The following is a 21802-nucleotide window of genomic DNA, read 5'->3' as shown; positions in this document are numbered from 1 at the left end:
AGTCCTTCTGCATACTTCTGCATATACCCTATTAACTAATTTAACTTAAAGGCTGATTTATACTTCACGTGTATGGTCCAGCGCAGTCTTTGCACCATTCCATAGCCCTTGCCATGGCTGACGCTGATATGCACCTCTCAAAAAATGTAACTACACTTTGCAACGACGCCTAGTGCAAGCTCTGTGATTGGTCGGCTTGGAAGCTATGACGAGTGTGGGTGGTGCTGAGAGTCGCGAGCCCAATGGAGCGAGTGTTTACAAGTGTCAACTCTCTTGCAGGAGCTCCAGATTGAAACTTTAGTTTTGTGTTTATTAGAGCTGCACAATTAATCGTAAAAAGATTGCGATCTCGATTCGACCCCTCTAGACCATCTTAATCCAGCACTTCTACGATTCTGTCAATCATATTTTCAAGTTCAGGAGAGAAGCAATGGTGGCCGCACAAGTCTTCACATTGTTTTACATACGTTGTTCAGCAACGTGGATACCTCCAAATGGTATTGAAAGAGTCACATGCTGTATTTATAAGATATATTTCATCCCAAAAATGTAATTTCTGTCTTCATGTAGTGTTTTTGCGACAGCAAAATCACACGTGAAGTGAGCTGATTGTCAGCTGTTATCACAGGGACTGTGGGCGCCTGCGTCTCTGAATGAAATCTACTTTAGTGAACAGAATATAGGCTGTAAATAACAGCTAATAAAGTTGTAAATAACATTCAGTTTGTGGCACAGAGTGATTGTTTGGGAGCCGCGCGGGAAGTGAACCGCTCTCAGCAGTGAAAATGAAATCGAAAGATGTAGCTGACTGATTCCAGTCCAAAAATGATCCAAACCCCACCGAAATGCAAAAATACCCATCCAGTCTTCTGTATTCATGAAAATCACGTCAGTGACAGATTTTAAGCAGGAAATTACAGATTGTAAGCATATGTCTCAAACACAGTAATTCAACATCAGAATTAGCATTAGCATTAATGACCAGGACAAATCTAAACTATGTTCAAGTGCACCATTCCAAGTCTATACAAAATTTAGCATTTTAACCAACAGTACAGCTACACAAAGCCTATTGCTGTTTTACCACATGTTTAACAATTGTAACAATAGCCCATTCATATTAACCTTCATTTTATATCTACAGAATCGTGAAAAAATCATGATCTTTATTTTAGGCAAAAAATTGCTATTTTTATTTTAGCCAGAATCGTGCAGCTCTTGTGGTTACCTTATAATTAAAGTTGTTGCACATCCGCCGTTTTCCACCTCTGAATGAGCAAGTTTGAGCGACTTGTAACGTTCAGAAAAAACAAAACACCCGTGAAGTAACTCGACGCAGAGGAACATAAAAACCTACCTCTTGCTAGCGTTTCTGAAGTGCTACTGCAGAGCAACACAAACAGCACGTAGAAGTATAAATGCATCACAATGAGCAAGGTATGCGCCATGGGTCACGCCGATCGACGTAGAAGTATAAACCTGCCTTAAGTAGTATAATTATGCTTATTGTGGCAACCGAACTTCAATGTCAGGACACATTTACATACTCAATAATGAATAAAAGAGTGCAGTCCTTTGTTTCTATGGCCTAAACACATCTTTTAGGAAGAGTTAAATGTTTTGTTTGTATAAGTAAAATGTATTTACAGGATTCTTTCATGCCTTGTTTGGAATTCTGTTTACCTAAATCTTTGTAATATTCACTTTAGTGAGGCTGGGTTAAGTTTACATGATGACTACAGTTTATCAAAGTGTTGTTCCTTCCATATTTGATCATGAATTCCTTGTGTAAAGGTAGATTTTACCAGCAGGTGTAGGGAATATGAACCATGGAGAGACTGTTAGGGCAAGTCGAGAACTAGGAACACAGCAGAGTAGCAACAATGACCTCTTTATCGCTCACCGAAGACAGAGATGGCTCGACAATGACAGGAGTCACTCGCCTGACTGGGGGAGGGGAGGTGGATTTGAGAAAATGTACGTCTGGACCTTGCACGAGAGGTCAGATGAATACAGGGACCAGGGGAAAAGACTAAGGGATGTGTTTGGCTTTATGTGTGCTTGTGTGTGTGTATGTCAAGAAAGGCCCAGAGGTATGCATTTAAATGGGGGAGCAAGGGTCAGTGGTGGGTTATAAGCACCAGGGTCAGTGGGGAACAGGCTAGAGAGACTCATTTGTCACAAATGACAGATGAACTGATGTAGTTATATGTCTTCTTCATTATTATGTAGCTCAGTTTGTAAAGCACAGCAAGAACAATAGCAAGGTCATGGGTTCAGATTGTAAAGAACACACGCCACCCCTCTTATTCTTTTCACCCTGGTCTGAGCAAGATTTAAACCAGTGTCCCCAGCATGGGAGGTGGGTCAGCTAACAACAAGGACGCTTAAGACTGTAGCCTCAAGCATCAGACAGTTGTGTGCCTTTTGAGGCTATGGGAGGTTTACCTGCACAGATACTACTAACTGGCCTCTATCACACTCAAGCGGCAACCTCCCGCTCTCTCTCAGGAAGCCAATACGGGAGTAACTAAAACTGCAATTCATCCGAAATTCCGCTAGTCCTGACCGCTCCTGGCTCCAAAACAGAGCAAATTTTTATTGAGCCCACTGTTAGAATGGCCAACTTTACAGCAGAAAAAAAAGGTGTTTACAGCCTGGTACAAAAAAAGATTTTGGTTAATACAGCTAATATTACCCTTCATGACAATTGTGAGGGGGGTGAATTTTTTTAGAACTCATCCGTTTCCTTTATATTAAGTTATATTAAGTTTGCATAATTAAGGGCGTGGCCACTTGAGTGACAGCTGGGTCTCGTTGGTCGCCGTCACATCACCTCAACTGAATCCTGCATTTTAGCCACTGAACTCGGCGTATTTATCGTATTTCTGTGTTGTTTTATGTGGCTTTACACAGTCAACTGCCTTTTGGACTTGTTTCCTACACTTATTTGATGGAATGTCATGCTGAGTGCACGTTATTGTGCTCACAAACCATTCACGTGGCCTCCGTTTCACATGTGAGTAAAGTTATATACTTATATACCATCTCTATACATGTATTCGTTTTATTTAAGATCATTTATCGTTTTTATTTATATTTAGAGCTGTAATGCACTCCAGAATCTGACGGATTGATTAGCTGTAGGTTCTAGAACAGTCATCTGAAGTGTTGTCATACAGTGTTATGCTGGATTTCATCAATAGTCTTACATTAACTAACACAGACTATATCTGAAGTGTTTGGAAGTAATTCGCGTTTTCCTCCTGTTGAAAAACGTCATAAGAACAATGTTTAGTGGCTCAATGTATTACAGCAGTGTTTTAAAAGACTAAACACTTTATTGATATAGTGTACAGCCAAGCACAAGTGGTCAGAATACAAACGAGTCACAAGTGATAAAGTATTAAGCGTTCTCCCAAAGTACCGTGTGTCTGAACCAGGTCCAAGCAAACTGTCAGCAGGTGTCTGTTGCTCCGCTCACTCTCCGCCTCTTTGCCCTTGTTTGGTATCCCGCCGTGGGTGTGATGACGCGCGAACAAAATGGCGACGGTTGGCCGCGCCTACTTGTGGCTTCTTTTGCGCTCTTTAGAAACCTATGGGTAACGTCACGGATACTACGTCCATATATTTTACAGTCTATGATCACACTACATTGTATTTGGCCACCAATATAATCAGCGATGTAGATAACTTGTAAAGAGCTAAGGGCAAGAAGAAAAAAAAGATCATGAAAGAGGAAATGTTTGGGGAGATGCGTTGAACAAAGATTGTGCAAAGAGAGAAGAAAACAATTGGGAGTCAATAAATAATTTAGCAAAATACTTCTGCTGCAAATGATCAAGCAAATGTTTCTTTGTTTCTGTTTAATGTAAAGCTTATTTATTTTTGATATTGTGGTCTATAACTCCTCCCAAAACTCTCCACTGTGCCGTATCCTGCTTTCTAATTGGCTGTTTGTCATCACTGATAACCACCAAGCTTTTATTTGTCATAATGGTGAGCTGGTTTTACATTTTGATGGTATTTGTACCTGGATTTGAACCTGCTTTGATCGATGTTTTCCTTTCCTGTAGCGCACTGTGAATTCTTGTCTGTGAAAGGTGCTACATGAAAAACTTTTTTCTTAGTTCGTCAGTTACATCTTTTATTTATTTTACATAGCATGATTTTAAATCGCCGATATGTCTAGTTATTTAGCATGCCAAATATTTCACGGGCGTCTGCGACATATTGGCAATTCTTTCTGAATGCATTTTTGATAATTCACACTGTGTAAATCAGGCCCGGATTAAGAATACAGAGGCACCTGGGCACAATGTCTTGAAGGCCCCCTACGTGGTCGCACCCCTATTGTTAAATTAACAAATAAAAATAACATAATATTTAAAAAAAATTATATACAGTACATAGCTAGTCTACAATTTCTAGTCTACAAAAATTTAACTCATTTTTTTAAGCATTTTAATAGCATACTTTGAAAAAAAAAACACTAATACATCTATTGAAAATTTAATATACTTGTTTAAGTTCACTGAAGCGGTACAAAAAAGATTATATTTAAGGGTATTTTTAATGTATAACTATTCTACAAACTTATAATGCATATGATTTAGATATAACACCTATTTAATCCAGTTCAGTTTTATAAATCTGAGTCCTCTACAATACACACACTTATTAATGATTCCTACGTGTCTTCCTCATGATGAAGAGTAGGCAAAATCTGATATGTAGTGGGGGAAAAAAGAATGGGTTCATCAGACTCTAAATTCAAACTAGGTTCATGATCGATCGCGTCAAAACATGTTGCTATGCGCTTTACGATCTACACCACTCACGCTGCTGTTTGTCAAACCCTTTAGTTATGTTGTAACTATGCAGGCGGGAGTGGGATTCAAAATTTAGTCCCGCGCAGATCTCTAGATCGGGCTGTGATCGGGAAGAAATCTGCGGCTGCACGGGGCTTGCCAGTTTTTATGTGTGAACTATTGAACAACGCAACAACTATTCCAGAGCAGTCGGCCAACTCAACCCCACGTGTGGTCAGATGTAGTAACGAGCTGCAGCCAATGAGAGAGCATATCAGCATGAGCTGAATGCCTGTGTGCTCAGGAGCTCAACAGAAACATCTGTGATTGGTCAGAATGGGCATCGATGCACTCGCTTCATTCTGCGTTAACACATGAGAGTAGGATATATTAACGGTGAAACTAAAATTCTGTAACTATTAGAATTACCATACTGCTCATTCTGACGGTTCTCATATAAAACGCCATACTGTCACATAATATTTACATTCAAAGCTTCTATTGAGATAATAAAATTAAGCTTTGAATGTCTGGCATCATATTTAATGACACCATTACCCTAAAAATATAATCTTTTTTGGTAATACAGCCTATAAATATGTAGTTAAGACACTAGAACATGCAAAGGTCTTGGCTTTCATTTTCACTTTCAAACAGGAGCTATTTAACAGCACAGAATATGCTGTTTTGAAAGATATCTGAAGTAAATTTATGTTTTTGCTATCAGAAAGTTTGGTTTATGTTAGCAGGAAGTTGCTAGGCAAAAAAAAATGCACACATATTTAAAGTCACAGCGAAACGTATCAGACATGCATGCAGTCATTTTGACCAATATGTTAATTAAAGGTAGGAATGCTCAGTTCTTTACTGTTTTGTAATTTTAAAAAAATAACAATGTCAGAAAGAAATACACTGATAGTTAGAAAACGGCAGGGTGTTATAGATATGTTATTATATTTAATTTTATTAAAATTAAAAACTCTCTGTGTATCTATCCAATCGAACCTTGCAGATAAGTGATTAATCCGCTGATGCATCAGCTAATTGGACGATGTTTTTAAATGCTTCCTTGAAAGCTTGAAACGCTGTCAGTCATAATCAGCACACAAGCAGCCTTTTCTGACGACTCCTCCCTCAAAATTTAATTGGCTGTGGTTTAGTAGCTTGAATGAGCTGTTGGGGAATGAGTTGTTGTCAGATCATGTAGTGTGTGACCCCCCTCTTGTGGATCATTCACGTAGTGTCGCGTAGTGTGAACACCACAGCGATTAAAAGACAAAAAGTCAAGTCATGTAGTGTGAACGGCACAGCGATCTGCCGATGTTTAAAATCCTGTAGTGTGAACTAGGCTTAACAAACAATGCAAGTCAGGACGGACCACAAAGAAGCTGGCTGTCATTTCTTTGTTTTTCTGAAATATCTGAAAAAGATACCAGATTATCGGACATGTTTACAAAAGTGAATCTCTCTGTGGTGAGTGAGAAGTACTCTTGTTTATGGCTTGTATGTGTGCAGCACTAGTTCCAGTTTCCCTTTGTAGTAGGACAATACAGACTACCATTTGCAAGTATTGAAAGATTCATGCTCTCATACAGGTGCAGAAGGTATATTCTTGTTTCAGTTGGCTGTTGTCCTTTTGGGGTGTTAACAAGCAGCTCTTTCAGATACCAGACACATCTAATTTAAGGCTACAACTGAGTCGCCTAGTTTCTTGACTTCGGCTTGGTGTGTCCCGGGCTTAGCATGTCAGCCATTTGTGCATCTCCTGAGGCCATTGAGGTTTACCTATGCTACCCTAAACCTTAATCTCAATCCCATATGGGTCACTGCACCACTGTAACCCTCCTAGTTGTACTTGAACAACGCTGAGCAGGATTCAGACTGGTATCCAATTAATAAGAGCATTATGGACCACTGTTTCCAATGTCACTAACCCTTAATAAGTGAGATTTCCAGCTCACCTCTTACTAGCAAATCTATGTACACAGGCATAAACCAAATCATTTTGTAGGCCTTGCACAATATTTAATTACAAACTACTTGTGTTCATACCTAAGCCTGACTGAAATGTTTGTGGTATATTGGCATTTCATATATGTGTTACAAGGATAGCGTTTTTTATTTCCTTCAAGTTCACACAGACTATGTTTTCAGGAGTTTTACTCTTGAGGTGACAAAAAACATTCACAAAGAAGGCTTGAGAGTTCCACAGGACCACTTTTCTGCCCCTTTGACAACACCCTGCATTCATGCGACACAAATATCAGCCACAATTTTAGGTCTTCCATTAATAAGTAATAGGATTTCATTCCTTTCCCACCGATTAGAATGAGTCAGACTTGGATAGTGGATAAAAGTGGACTTTTTGCATTGTTTGCTCTGGTTTAGTGACCATGAGTCATTTGGCTGGCCCTTTATGTGTTACACATTAGGCATCAATACGATTTGTAAAAGCTGAGTTTGAGACGCAGTATTTATCGTTGGGCCATAATTTTCAAGTATAATAAAAGTGAGATTGATGTAGAGTAGTGTTATCTTTTATCTTTTTGAAATGTATTACAAAATATCGGTCATAAACTTCTGTTATTTTACTGCCTTTTATCAGCCAATTGTCAACAAAACAGAAGCTTTAAAAGATCCATCTGACTTTCCAACAAAACAAAAGCTTGCTGGTCTGATTTAATGCTATTTTTATCTTATAGTGGACTATGTGTAATGAGGACTACAATGGGGTGTAAAAATAACTAAAAATTAAAATAAGTAATGAAGTCTATTTCTAAAGCAAGAAATTAGAAACCCCATTGAAAATAATCTATTTAGAAAGTTTTCAGCTTGACTCTTGTGATACTACAAGTTCTATTATAGCCATTAAATAGTGCCTAGTTCATGTTTACCCACCCATATTGATATAAAATGGCAAAGTGTGTAACCCTTCAAACAAGCTGATTTTATCATATTCGAAATCATACTCAGTTTCCCTACATCGTATTAGATTTGACTTTATCAACCTTTAGTGTGTCATTTAGCTGAAGAAAAAGTAGTCATTAATCAGTTTTGTGTGGCACAAAATGCCTATTTCTCCTGTGTGACCTTACTATTATGCTGGAAGTTCTGTGAAGGATTTCTTTTGAGTTGATACATTCACTCAAGCAGTTTAGAGCAATCGATTGAATTTCCCAGCATTACTAGAGAGGAAATTCAAGGAATATGCTTTATACAGTCACTTGTCTGTAACTGCACACATCATTACCCCCTGCGCTCAACAGCAGCTCTATGCAGGTGGGAATATTGATAATAAGTGTACGCCATACACATAGATAATTGTGATATATATTAAATCTGCTGACATTTTTGTTCTGATTCTGGTGTTTCTACTTGCACAAAACAGAATAATTGCACTCACACTGCAAAATATTACAGTAGGTCAATATTGTTTACTCAAATTTTAGTAGGTAATTCTTTCTTTATAAATATACTGTACTGTAAAAAAATGGAACACAAACACAGATCTACAAATTTAGTGGATTGAACATAAACAATTAAGTTGTCCCCAAAAGATCTTAAGAACTGTGTTGTTTCAGCTTATTTTATTGTATTAGTTTGAACAAGCAGCAAAATACTTTTTTGAGTGGAATATTTAACAAGTAAAATAATGCTTAAGCACTTGCGCTACCTGACAAAAGTCTTGCTTTCGATCCCAGCTGTATGAGCAAGCAATAATAACTTGACTTCGAGTTGATCAATTGCAAAAGTGGCAGAAGGTAAATATTTCTGATGAATCATCTGTTGAGCTGCATCTCAATCATCACAAATACTGCAGAAGTCCTATCGGAACCCACATGGACCCAAGATTGTCATAGAAATCAGTCAAGTTTGGGACAGGAAAAATCATGGTTTGGGATTACATCCAGTATGGAGGTGTGCGAGAGATCTGCAGAGTAGGTGGTAACATCAACATCCTGAAGTATCAAGACATCAAAGTTTCTGAAAGGAAAAAAAAAGGTACAGGTGCACCAGGATTGGCCAGTTCAGTCACCAGACATGAACATTATTGAGCATGATTGAGGTAAGATAGAGAAGGCATCAAAGATGAATCCAATGAATTTTGATGAACTCTGGGAGTCCTACAACAACACTTTCTTTGCCATTCCAGATGACTTTATTAGTCAGTTATATGAGTCATTGCAGAGATGTATGGATGCAGTCCTCCAAGCTCATGGGAGTCACACAATATTAATTCTTTTTCCACTGCACCATGACTTTATATTCTATTGCTACAACCAGCTCAACGTTGCAATATTAGAAAGACAATACAGACCAGGTAAATTGAAAAGAGAAATGATTTATTAACAAAACAGATAATTAACAAAAGTATTTAAAGCAATCAAAGTCAGTATAAGTGAAAGTCAGTAGTGAAAAGCATGTGTATGGAAGTGTACTGAGCTCATGATCCAAACACAATCTAAAATTAAAAAAAAATTACATTATTTCTGTTAAATGACAAGACTTTTGTCTAAGCAAAGTCAGACCTTACTGTCCTTGTTAAATCACAAAAAAATCAAGACATGATCATATTTTATTTTGGTAAAATAAGTGTAATCTAGAGGTCTTTGCCTTTCAAACACGCCCCTTCTGATACCAAATGATCAACTAGATGTCAAGTTATTATTTGTTGTTCCTAAAATTTGGATAGGCGACAAGAGTGTTCTGTGATATTCTTTGGTCGTTTTGATTCAGCTCATATTTGAAACATCTCCAGTTTAGTGGAGATCTTAAGTCTATACAGTACAGGGGTGTTTAGATGTTATTTATTTTGCTAATCCTTTGCTAGGCATGTACCAGAGTTAGTGACTGGTGTAAGCCGGTGTCTTTCTCAGTTTAAACTTTGACACAATTCAAATGTGGGCCAGATAGTAAATACACACAGTATGTACTGCAAAAATCAATATAGACACAATAAAAAGTAGGCCTGACCGACTCGGTAAATGAACTGGAGACTATAACCCTCATATGGCAGAGTATCTTTAAAACTCTAGTTAATACATAACCAGACACATTTTTTTCGCCCGCATGAGAATTTCTCAGTTGTTTTCTATTTAAAGTGTTAGAGTCCAAGGTTTGACGGAGCGCTCATGTGATGCAAAGCAAAGAGGACACACAAAGTGCTTACCCACACCCAAACTGAGCATACACTCTAATGCACCACATACACACACACATTTACTATGAACTGCAGCATCATCGCAGTGTCAATAATCAAAGTAAGAACTGCCCACACAGCTAATAAGCACATTTACTCTGTCTACAGATGCTACTATGGCATAGTATGCACATTGGGTTTTTTCACACTGTGCTTAACCTCAGGTGTTGTCATTCTAAACTGTTTTTAAAACCTGGGAAGCGGAATTTTTCACATGCCCAAGAGGCTATAGGACCAACATGTAATATATTCAATCAAAGTTTGTTTTGACCAGCATCAAGTTTAGCGGTGATGTTTCTAGAACGTCCTACAATAACAAACGTATGCACAATCAACAAACAGGGCTGAGAGGGTTACTTTTAAAATGTATTACACTGCACATTACCACTCACCAGCCACTTTATTAGGTACACCTTGATAAAACCGGGTTGGACCCCCTTATGCCTTTGGAACTACCTTAATCCTTCATGGCATAGATTCAACAAGGTACTGGAAATGTTCCTCAGAGATTTTGGTCCATATTGACATGATAGCAACACGCAGTTGCTGCAGATTTGTCGGCTATCGATCTTCTTTCATCCAATTTTGGTCATCTTTCATCCTCATTCTGAGATTTGGTTTAAACAGCAGCAGATGGTCTTGACCATGTCTACATGCCTAAATGCAAAGTTGCTTCCATGTGATTGGTTGATTAGAAATTTGCATTAACGAGCAGTTGGACGTGTACCTAATAAAGTGGCCGGTGAGTTTGCATGCTTTAAAAAGTAATTAGTAATTGGTTGAATTACTCATGATTAGTAACTTAATCTAAATACTTTAGAATACTTTGAAATACATTTTAATACAAATGAATGAGATTCTGTGCGGTTTCTTGCTGCATTCCAAGCTTCAGAAGTAATCAAACATCATAAAATTACATCAAACGTCATAAAAATAGTCAAAACTGCTGCACGGTTCTTGATTGAAATTAAAAGAGCTAAAGTAACTACTGTTGCAAGTATTGTGATTACAGTTCAGTGTACATTAACAAACAGTTTGCTAATGATGCTTTATGGAAACACACCCCAGTTCTGTCCCCAGATTGACTCACAAGAATCATTTGTTGACAATGAATCGAATCACGAACTCACATTAATGCACCAACATTTCAAATGAAAACAATTTTTTTTTTAAGTACATCTGTAAAACACAAACCTGTCATTTGACTTTATAAACTCTTATTTCATGCATGATTTGCATGGATCTTTTAACTGTATGCAAAAAAAAAAAAAAAAAACTAATTCTATAGGAGAATTCTGTGTCATTTAAAAATAAAATCTAGATTTTATTAGTGGAAAATCAGTTGCCTTCTTAGTTGAAATCCTCCAGTTTACCTAAATATAAAATAAATAAATAACATTAAAATTCCAAGTAATCATTTTGATAATCTAAAAGGCATTTCAGATGTGACTTAATTTGATTACCAATTTGATTAATTTGATTATCATTTAAATTGCAATTATATTGAAATTCAGTTACTTATAGTTTGTATTTTAAATGCGTAACACTGTTGCATGTATTCTGTCACTCCCCAGGCCCTGTCAATAAATTATACATTCAAAAACATTGTGTTCATCAAGAGTGTATGCTGTGAATTTGAAGATCCATTGTTTAGTTGATGCTGATAAGTGGTAATTGTCACAACTGTAAACAGGATGGCTTTCTTCCATGAGGGGGTTTGGTGTCACAACATCTCGTTTCCAGGTGGGCTGTTTTAAGAATATGTGACACACATACACTGGAAATTCTCTTTGGAATCCTGTAAAATTCAACCAATGAGAAATTGGCTTTGAAGATCCTAAAGTCTTTTGTCTGCCTCATGCATCTGATGTTCAGCCTCCTGTTCATGAGATTAGATATATTTCCATCCATATGTTTTCCATCAAAAGATGTGAATTAGATTTATGGAAAACATTTAAATTTATATGACAAAACATTTAAATTTCCATCCAATTAGTCAAATACAACAAAATCGCTTCCTGATAAACTGGTGCTAAATAAAAATAGGAAATTGCTGCACTAGGAGAAGCAACTGTAGGCCTTTTTTCTTATGTAATAATTTCTTAATGTAATCAAACCACTCTTTGGGAACGCAAACAGTTCTGGAGGTAATAACACTGAGCCGTTTTGATGACAGACTTTGGCTGAGGGATTTTAGAATGTCCCAAACAATTTTTCAGGTGTTATGCATAGGTCCACTGGTTTGTCCACTGGTTTGTCTGTTAACGCTGTCCCATCATGCCTATTGTTATCATATGATCTGTTAAAACAAGATTATTTTTTGATGCACTTACTGGAATTTATTTGGTAACTGTATTTCCATCATAATTTATGCACATTTTGTCTTATCGAATAAAAGGTTAATCAGTTGTGTGCAAGTATTTTATGCACATTTTCAAAATGTTTGCTGATCTTGGCTTTTTTGTTGTCCCTTTTTATGTGATACTCCAAAATGTGGATAAAAATAGGTGGATGGAAAGAGATACTCAGAGCGTTTTTAAACCTGTTGTTGGTTTTGTTTCCAAAACTAGGATTAAAGGGGTGTTCCACTACAATATAATTTTTTAAACTTTAGTTGATGTGTAATGTAGCTGTGTGAACATAAACAATCTCTGAATGTGAGACACACAAATTTTAATGCTTAGGGAGACATTGGCTTATACAGAATTAACTTAGCAAAGCCTACAGTGAACAACGTTTGGGGACTACAAAAACATACATCTGGGTTAATGATGTCATAAACCCTTCAGGTTATGCACATATAGTACACCCTGTGCAATGAAGGGGTGTGGCCAAAGGCACTGTAATGTTCAGTGTTTCCTCTACCATTATATAAAGGGGGCGCTCCGCCCTCCAAACGGCTTCACCATCCCCTTATGAAGTCACATTAATTGTATTCTCTATATAGCGCCAGATCACAACTTTTTTTAATAAACAAGCTAAATAGCTGGATGTAATATCTTATTTACACAACAGCATGTCATTTCTGTGCATTTCTCGCATCACTGCAGCTAAAATATATACAGATGCAGACATCCCAAGTTTCTCAAAAGTTTCGGGAGTCTACCGCAAATGCATAGAGATGCGCGCAAACTGTGATATAAACGGTAATCTCCCACAAATGGCGCATCTCCCGCTCGGTCCTAAAATACATCCAGCATCCCTCCCTGTTCTTCAGATACGTCGAGCACATCCCATGCTGTGATGCGAGCGGAGCTATTTCCCTGTATCTAGTCTCTAGTTATGACCTTTCCTGGAAGCTCTGCGTGTCTTCCGCAAATTCATACCGGCTCCGTGATCCCCCAAAACTAAACTAAAATACCCGGAAATCATAGCGACAAGAGTGAATGAGCAAGTGAACAGATCGCGAGAGGCACAGTGATGGTTTAAACATTACATTTGATAGGTTAAATAAATAGCAGTAAAGATAGAGTGAATTTGCACTCGCTATATCTAATTGAGGAATCTGCTGTCAATAGTTGGAGACGAGCAAAATATTGGAATGGTCCTGCATGTAATTCGACATTTTTTACATATAACAACGGAAAGTTCTGTGTTTTTGACAATTTTTCAAATTCACTAAAAGCTGGCTGGAATTAACTAACTTTTTTTTAACAAAAATTTGTAATAATATTAGTTCTTATAATACACTCATTGCTATAAGATGTAGCTTATAGGCCTATTTATTTTTAGTAAACAAGTATTAGATTTATAGATTTGCATTTTAACTAATTTTCATCTTTCATCATTTGCTGTGTTTCCAAATTGCATTGTTTGTTACATTTCTGTGGCGTTTCATTCTGCTTTGGTGACTTTTGGTGACCTGATAAATAAGGCACTAAGCTGAAGTAAAATGAATGGATGCATTACTTTCTGTAAAGCTGCTTCTGGCCATGACACATCTACACATCTTTACATGTACATTTTTATAAGAAACATGTTTAATAAATGTCTTAATAAATGGGCCAGATATTTCTGACTTTCCATCCCAAGAGGCTCAGGAAATGTTCTTCCAGAAGCCCATAAAGATACACTGCAGTGACAAAAGCTGCACAGTTTGTGATTAAAAAGATATTCACAAACTGTAAACCTCGGGGAAACACTGATATTATAACAGAGACGCTTCCTGGTGATGTGGAGCTGACCTGCGTATCACAGCACAATATGTTAGCTGACAAATCAGAGCCTCTTGAGGACTTCAGAGGAACTAGGAATCGTTTCATGTTAGCTGAGTAGCAGTAAATAACCAAAGTAAGATATATTAAAAAAAATTATGTGATTTTTTACAAATGAAGCATGAGCATACATTGCTTAGCACCCCATAAACACAACCAAGTCTTAAAAATACTCTCTGGCCCACCCCTTTAAACAGTTACGATTTTTTGTTTGTTGTTGAGATTTCTTCATAGTCTGGTACACATTCACAAAATTTCTAAATGGACAAAAATGAGCTGTGTGCATGTAAACTCAGGTCTGATTAGTCAGAACGCACCTGTTTATCTTCCAGGGATTCTGCTTTGTCATCCACCATAATGGATAGATGAGCTCTGCTGGCTTATTGTGGTAATTTAATGTGTTCGGAACAGTTGTTCTGAAATATGTTCTTCCGACCATTCTTTTTGTCTTTGCTTCAGGCTAACCCATGATTCATTGTCAGAAGCATTAGTGAATCGAAAACACATTTCCCCCCCATGCAATGTAGGTAGTGTGATAAATTATGATTAAAGCCTGGTTTGTTGGCCTGTTGGGTTAGCTAATACTGACTAGGTTTGCATGTCTGTCATAGTCTGTATGTGTCCAATATTTGTCCAGTGTCAAACAATGTACAGAGTGGGACATTTATATGGATACACCTTAATAAAATGAGAATGGTTGGTGATATTAACTTCCTGTTTGTGGCACATTAGTATATGTGAGGGGGCAAACTTTTCAAGATGGGTGGTGACCATGGGGGCCATTTTGAAGTCGGCCATCTTTGATTCAACTGTTGTTGTTTTTTTTCAATAGGAAGAGGGTCATTTGATACATCAAACTTATTGAGAATTTCAAAAGAAAAAACAATGGTGTGATTAGTCTTAACGTAACTGTATTCTTTCATGAGTTATTTACAAGTTTCTGATCATTTATAAAATGTGTTCTACTTCACACATTGATAGCAACACCGCAGGAGAATCTTTACACCATAGACAACTGCTTTTAGATGACCCCAAAGATAAGAGTCTAAGGTTGTCAGATCGGGAGACCTTGGGGGCCATTCAGCTGGTCCACGATGACCAATCCACTTTTCAGGAAACTGTTCATTTAGGAATGCTCGGACCTGACACCCATGATGTGGTGGTGCACCATCTAGCTGGAAAAACTCGGGGAACGTGCCAGCTTCAGTGGAAAACGAGGGAAACACATCAACATGTAGCAATTTCAAATATCCAGTGGTCTTTCTACTGAAAAAAACAGCTTAAACCAGCCTAGGCTGGTTGGCTGGTTTTAGAGGGGTTTTGGCCATTTCCAGGCTGGTTTCCAGCCATTTCCTGCCTGGTCTTAGCTGGTCAGGCTGGAAAATGACCAGCCTAAACCAGCTAAAACCAGCTTGACCAGCCTGGTTTAAGCTAGACATAGCTGGTTTTAGCTGGGCTCCCAGCCTGGCCAGGCGGGCTAAGCTGGATTTAGCTGGTCATCTCCCAGCCTGACCAGCTAAGACCAGGATGGAAATGGCTAAAAACCAGCTTGGAATGGCCAAATCCCCTCTAAAACCAGCCTGGTTGACCAGCTAAAATCAGCCAACTAGCCTAGGCTGGTTTAAGCTGTTTTTTCAGCAGGGCTTGAGGTTTCCATTGATGAACAATGGCCCTGCTATCTTTGCTGTCTATGGTGTGAAGGGACAAGATCTGCAGCACCTGAAACTACGGATACTGGAAGCCTGTGCCGGCATTTCTCCTGCGGTGTTGCTATCAGTGTGTGAAAAGTGGGAGAAGAGGGTTGCATTGACAATCCAACAAAAAAAACAAACAAAAGATGGATCCAAGATGGCCAACTTCAAAATGGCCACCATGGTAACCACCCATCTTAAAAAGTTTGCCCCTTCACATATACTAATGTGCCACCAACAGGACGTTAATATAACCAACCATTCCCATTTTATTAAGGTGTATCCATATAAATGGCCCACCCTGTAGTTAAAACAATGTTAGTTAGACGCTTAGCAACGGACAGCCAGTTGTGTTTCTAATATTCACATGCATTGGACAGTCATGGAAACACCACACATTGTATAAAGTTTTAACGTTTGGGGAAAAAAACTAGATTTTTACACCAAACTGTGATGTAAACACAAGAAATGGAGCGAATATTGTTTTGCTTTTGCCCTTTATAATTCGAAAAGTGTCAGTGAAAACTTGATAACAATAAATACAGTAATATGAGGATTTGCATATAAGCAGTCTTTATGTAAACAGGTTTAATGCTGCATTTGTCCAATAATGTTAACCCCGGGTTTAGAAAAAAAAGTGTGAATTGTTAAACCTGGATAAAATGTGCGGGGTGAAATGTGAAACAAGATACTGTTTACGCGGTTTTAGATGACCCGGCTTCAAGTCTGAAAAGTCCTTGACAGTACCACACATCCATGTCCACCAACAGTTACAAACATGCATGCTGGGAAAGACACAGGGTGCATAGTGTTGCAGTAAACATAACCTTGCAGTGCACACTGAACAATACATGCAAATGTGACGACACAAACAGCCACTATGCTTTAGCTATGTATACAGAACGCACTGGCATGAACGAGCGCCACAGGGCTTGGGCACAGTGCCCGTCAGTGGCCTGTTCTTCTGCCATCTTACAGTGCCATTGAAGTCAGAAGACTATTGTTGAAGCACTGAAAGCAAGGCAGGCGGGAGCAAGGCAGAGCATCCCTACTGTATGCAAGAACAGGTTGTATTATAAAACAGATCCTTACATTGCACGTTCTCTTGAGTTCAGATGGTTGATTATCTCATCTAGGATGTAAGGGAAATTCACCTTAAAATGTCTAGTTTGGGCGAGTTAAAGAATGAAAGATTATGAAAGATTATTAGATTATGACATGAGATATCACCCTCATGTCATTCCAGTCCCCTGAGATCTTTAACAACATGAGGATGAGTAATTATGAACACTTTTCATTCGTGGGTGAACTAACACTTTAAGTTAGATCAGGCTACTTTTATATGCTTTTTATCAGCTTGGTGATAAGAATATTTCATTAGCTCGAATGTGATGAGTTAAGAAAATGGGTAATCATCTTATCTTCTCATCTTGTCTGGAACTAACTGTGATGTTTGTTTAAATGTTGTGTATAGTACACATGGCCTTTTACAGTTATATTTAAGAAAACTGCTATTGAATATTGTCCTGGATTCCAGAAAAAAGTAAACAGAATTTAGGAAAAAAAAATGTAGGCAAATTTGGAAACTAGGGCTGTGCGTTGAAGTTAAAGTCAGAATTATTAGCCCCCCTTTGATTTTTGATTTTTTTTTAAATATTTCCCAAATGATGTTTAACAGAGCAAGGAAATTTTCACAGTATGTCTGATAGTTTTTTTTTTCTTCTGGAGAAGTCTTAGTTGTTTTATTTCAGCTTGAATAAAAGCAGTTTTCAATGTTTTTAAACACCCTTTTAAGGACAAAATTATTAGCCCCTTTAAGCTATATTTTTTTATAGTTGCTATGTTTCCATCCAAAGATGCTAATTAAATGTGCAAAACTGCATTAAAAACTTAAGCGCATAACTGAGTAGAATAAACATTTTATTTGATTAGAAAAGATGCGCATAAACTACGATGGAAACACTTTTACTGAACAAATTTTAGCATGCGCATTTATAACAAAATTACATGACAAGTTTTTAGAGATCATGTGGTGATAAAAATGTGTGAATGGACAAACCAGCAGGCTGAGCAATTTTTATACAATTGTAATTTTAAAACACCTTAACCGTTTCACAATTAGTGTTATTATATTATCAATGACCTCCAGGACTGTCGAGAGCATCTGTGCTCCACGTCTCAGACCTTCAAACGCCACTACATGTTTATTACATGTCGGCATATTGTCTTCTGAGGCGTAAGTAGTTTATTAAATTAAGATAAGATTGACGAAGCTTCTTGTACCACAGCAAATTCTGTCTTTACTGTTGACATTTGGCGCAAGTTTATCAGGAAGTGACAATTTTTGTCTCTTTGACTTGTTGGATGGAAACGCTGCTTTATTCACATGTCTTTTATGCGATATTGCAGTTTTGCACATTTAATTAGCATCTTTGGATGGAAACGTAGCTACTGGCTCAACAAATAGGATAATTTTGGGGTCGGAGCTATATGTTTGTCAAACAAATAGCAAATGGAGAGAGTGTTCAGGAAACCTGTATGGAAACAGACATTATTTTTAATAATGTATTAAAAACTTCCTCTTAACCAGCATCAGGATGCCAGTACACTGAAATCGGAATAATTACCAAAACATTTTTGGATCTTTTAAGCAAGATGCTAATGTTCTAATCTGATTGTTATGCTAAGCTAAGCTAAGCTAAAAGTGTTCTCGCCAGACCTGGAGTTCAAAAATGGTAAAACTCCGCTGTTTAACTCCAGGGGAGTTGTAAAATGAGCCAAAAAGGTGGAGTGTTTCTTTAATTATTAAAGAAGTGCTAAGAAATAAAAAGTGTGGCAGGCAAGGGTGACGACACACAGATAAGTGGAGTAGCTCTGGCAGGCAGGTGCTTTGGTGACTGTCAGGTGCTGCTTGTGTCATGGAGTGTCTCTTTGCATGTGCCTCAGGTGACATTTACCTCAAAGAGGCCTGACAGCAGCACAGCTGACACAGGGAAAAGCTGGCCGTCCACAGGTACATTTAACCCTGTGGGAGAGGGAGGCCATGCGGTTACCACTACTGGTGTCCTATTACTACAACTCATTATACACTACCACAACAGAAGAGAATGCCAGAAAAAAACACTTATAATGTGTATGAACTGAAGATAAAATAAAGGTGAACACAAGTGTTTGAAGAGGATTAAAGAGTGTAAAGGAAAGAATGAACCTGTTCTGAAGTTCATCCGTAGTCCTTATTCAGGCAAATTTTCATGTAGTTCCTGGTTGGTGGTTTGCATTCCAAATGTCCCTAAAAGAGACTCAATGTATGTCTAGAGAACAAGGCCGTTGTCAGAACAGCACAGGTTTTAATTACACTGTTATCTATTGACATTACAGGCAGTCTAATATTGACATTCGAATGGAGTTCGGGCAGAAATTTGACTCTATTTGAGAATGCGGAACCTCAAGGACTTTGAAAAAGCGCAGACAACAAAGCAGTAGCATCTGATGTCTGAATGTCACCATGCAGAATATCATATGGGTACAAAGCCATAATAATATCTCTCCTGGAGGGCAACATTGTGCCGTGCTGGAACTGATTAAAGCTCAATGAGCCGTTGGTGTTGCTTCAGTAGCCAAGCAAAGGTATCTGTGACACAAGGTCTTCAAGCGTAAAACCAGACGCACGCTATTGAACTTAAGCCTTGTGCACATTTAAATTCATACTTCTTTAAGCACTTTGTTTGGATTTTTAATTGTGGTTCCTCTTAACAGTTTTCATTTCTTAATATTTCATTTCAAGTTCCTTAGAAATTTAAATTAAACTTTTCTTAGTTGTATCAATATGTTAGTCAAAATGTGTCACTCTCATTGAAAACAATTGAAAAAATAGGCTTTCTCCAGGAAAAAAAAGATACTAATGCCCTTAAAGGAGTACTCCAGCAGGTTTTCTTGACTATTATGCCACAATGAGAATATAGTTCTTAGTAATATTGACTTAGAATAGTACCTTTTCATTTTTTGTCGATCCTATTATACGATGAAACTGCAGAGGACTTGGGCTTTAAATAGAAAAACAATTCAATGAATTATGCTAAGCTAAGCTAATAATGACCCAGCCGGAACAAGAAATTGCCTGAATTTATTTAAAAAAATAGTTTAAGCCAACTATTTCATATGCAGAAGAGCATCTCTGAACACACAACATGTCCAACCTTGAAGCAGATAGGCTACAGCAGCAGAACACCACACCGGGTGCACTCATGTCAGCTAAGAGCAGAAAACTAAGGCTACAATTCGCACAGGCTCACCAACATTGGACAATAGAAGATTGGAAAAATGTTGCCTGGTCTGATGAGTCTTGATTTCTGCGTCGACATTCGGCTGATAGGGTCAGAATGTGGTGTCAACAACATGAAAGCGTGGATCCATCCTGCCTTGTATCAAAGGTTCAGGCTGGTGGTGGTGGTGTAATGGTGTGGGGGATATTTTTTTGGGATATTTTCTCTAAATTAAATGCTTTAGTTTGTTCTTTTAAAAAGGGGAGGAGCTACTCAAAGTCCCACCCTATTTTCATATTTCAGTTATTATGTCAAATTGCTGAATTTCAAAGCAACAGCGACCCTTATATCATTTATTGTAATGAACCAAATATTAAAAGTGTAAGCACTTTGCAAATAAACCGTATAATTAGACATGAAATCTGGCCTTGTACTGATTATACCGCTTTAAAGTATGTAAATAATAAGTAAAAATTTATATTTGGGTGCACTATCCACTATTTAACTAAACTTTAAGCAGTACTTAACAAGCAGAAATGACTTTTGTGAAACAAAGTTCATATTGTTTCAATTAATAACCTTTTACTTCAGAAATTTCTGATAAGAAAGAACTGACTCATCAGAGTCACTTATTCAGACATAAGAATACACTGGTTGTGCTTTAATGTATGTTTCTGATTCACAGAAAGAACTAAAATCATGTGTTTAGGAATCAGAATTCACTGGCTTTGCTTTATAGCACAGATTCACAGAAAGATCTGACTCATTAGAATCATTTATTAGGTTATCAGATTATCCTGGTTGTGCTGTATGTTTGTTTCCGAAACACTGAAAAAAATGACTCATGAGAATCATTTATTCGGGTATCAAAATATTCATGTTGTGCTGTACTGTATGTTACTGATTCACATAAAGAACTGGCTTATTAGAATCATTTATTCGGGTATCAGAATATTCTGGTTGTGCTTTGTTGTATGTTTCCGATTGATTCACAGAAAGAACTGACTCATTAGAATCATTGATACGGTTATCAGAATATTCTGATTGTGCTGTACTGTATGTTTCCGATTCACAGAAAGAACTGACTCAGTAGCATCATCTATTCGGTTATCAGATTATCGTGGTTGTGCTGTACTGTATGATTCTGATTCACAGAAATAGCTCACTCATTAGAATCATTTATTCGGGTATTAGAATATTCTGGTTGTGCTGTGTTGTATGTTTCAGATTGCTTCACAGAAAGAACTGACTCATTAGAATCATTGATTCAGGTATCAGAATATTCTGATTGTGCTGTGTTGTATGTTTCCGATTGCTTCACAGAAAGAACTGACTCATTAGAATCATTGATTCGGGTATCAGATTATTCTGGTTGTGATGTGTTGTATGTTTCCGATTGATTCACAAAAACAACTGACTTATTTGAATAATTTATTCGGGTTTCAGAATATTCTGGTTGTTCTGTACTGTATGTTGAAAGAACAGACTCATTAGAATCATTAATGCTGACATCAGAATATAATGTTTTTGCTGTATATTTCTGATTCACATAAAGAACTGACTCAACTGAATCATTTATTCGATCATCAGCATACACTGGCTTTGCTGTACATTACTGAAATAC

The 21802-nt window shown here is 37.5% G+C and overlaps 1 protein-coding gene across 5 annotated transcripts in view; it reads left to right on the top strand.

Moving 5' to 3' along the window:
- The window catches only part of map3k10 (mitogen-activated protein kinase kinase kinase 10), a 67816-nt gene that overhangs the window by 7474 nt on the left and 38540 nt on the right, over nucleotides 1-21802 (top strand). The gene's annotated exons all lie outside the window — the stretch shown is intronic.

The sequence above is a fragment of the Danio rerio genome, chromosome 18 (genome assembly GCF_052040795.2).
Source record: "Danio rerio strain M-AB ecotype USA chromosome 18, GRCz13ab, whole genome shotgun sequence".
NCBI classification, from domain to species: domain Eukaryota; kingdom Metazoa; phylum Chordata; class Actinopteri; order Cypriniformes; family Danionidae; genus Danio; species Danio rerio.
The sequence above is the reverse complement of the archived record's forward strand: the minus strand, read 5'-3'. Positions and strand labels throughout refer to the sequence as shown.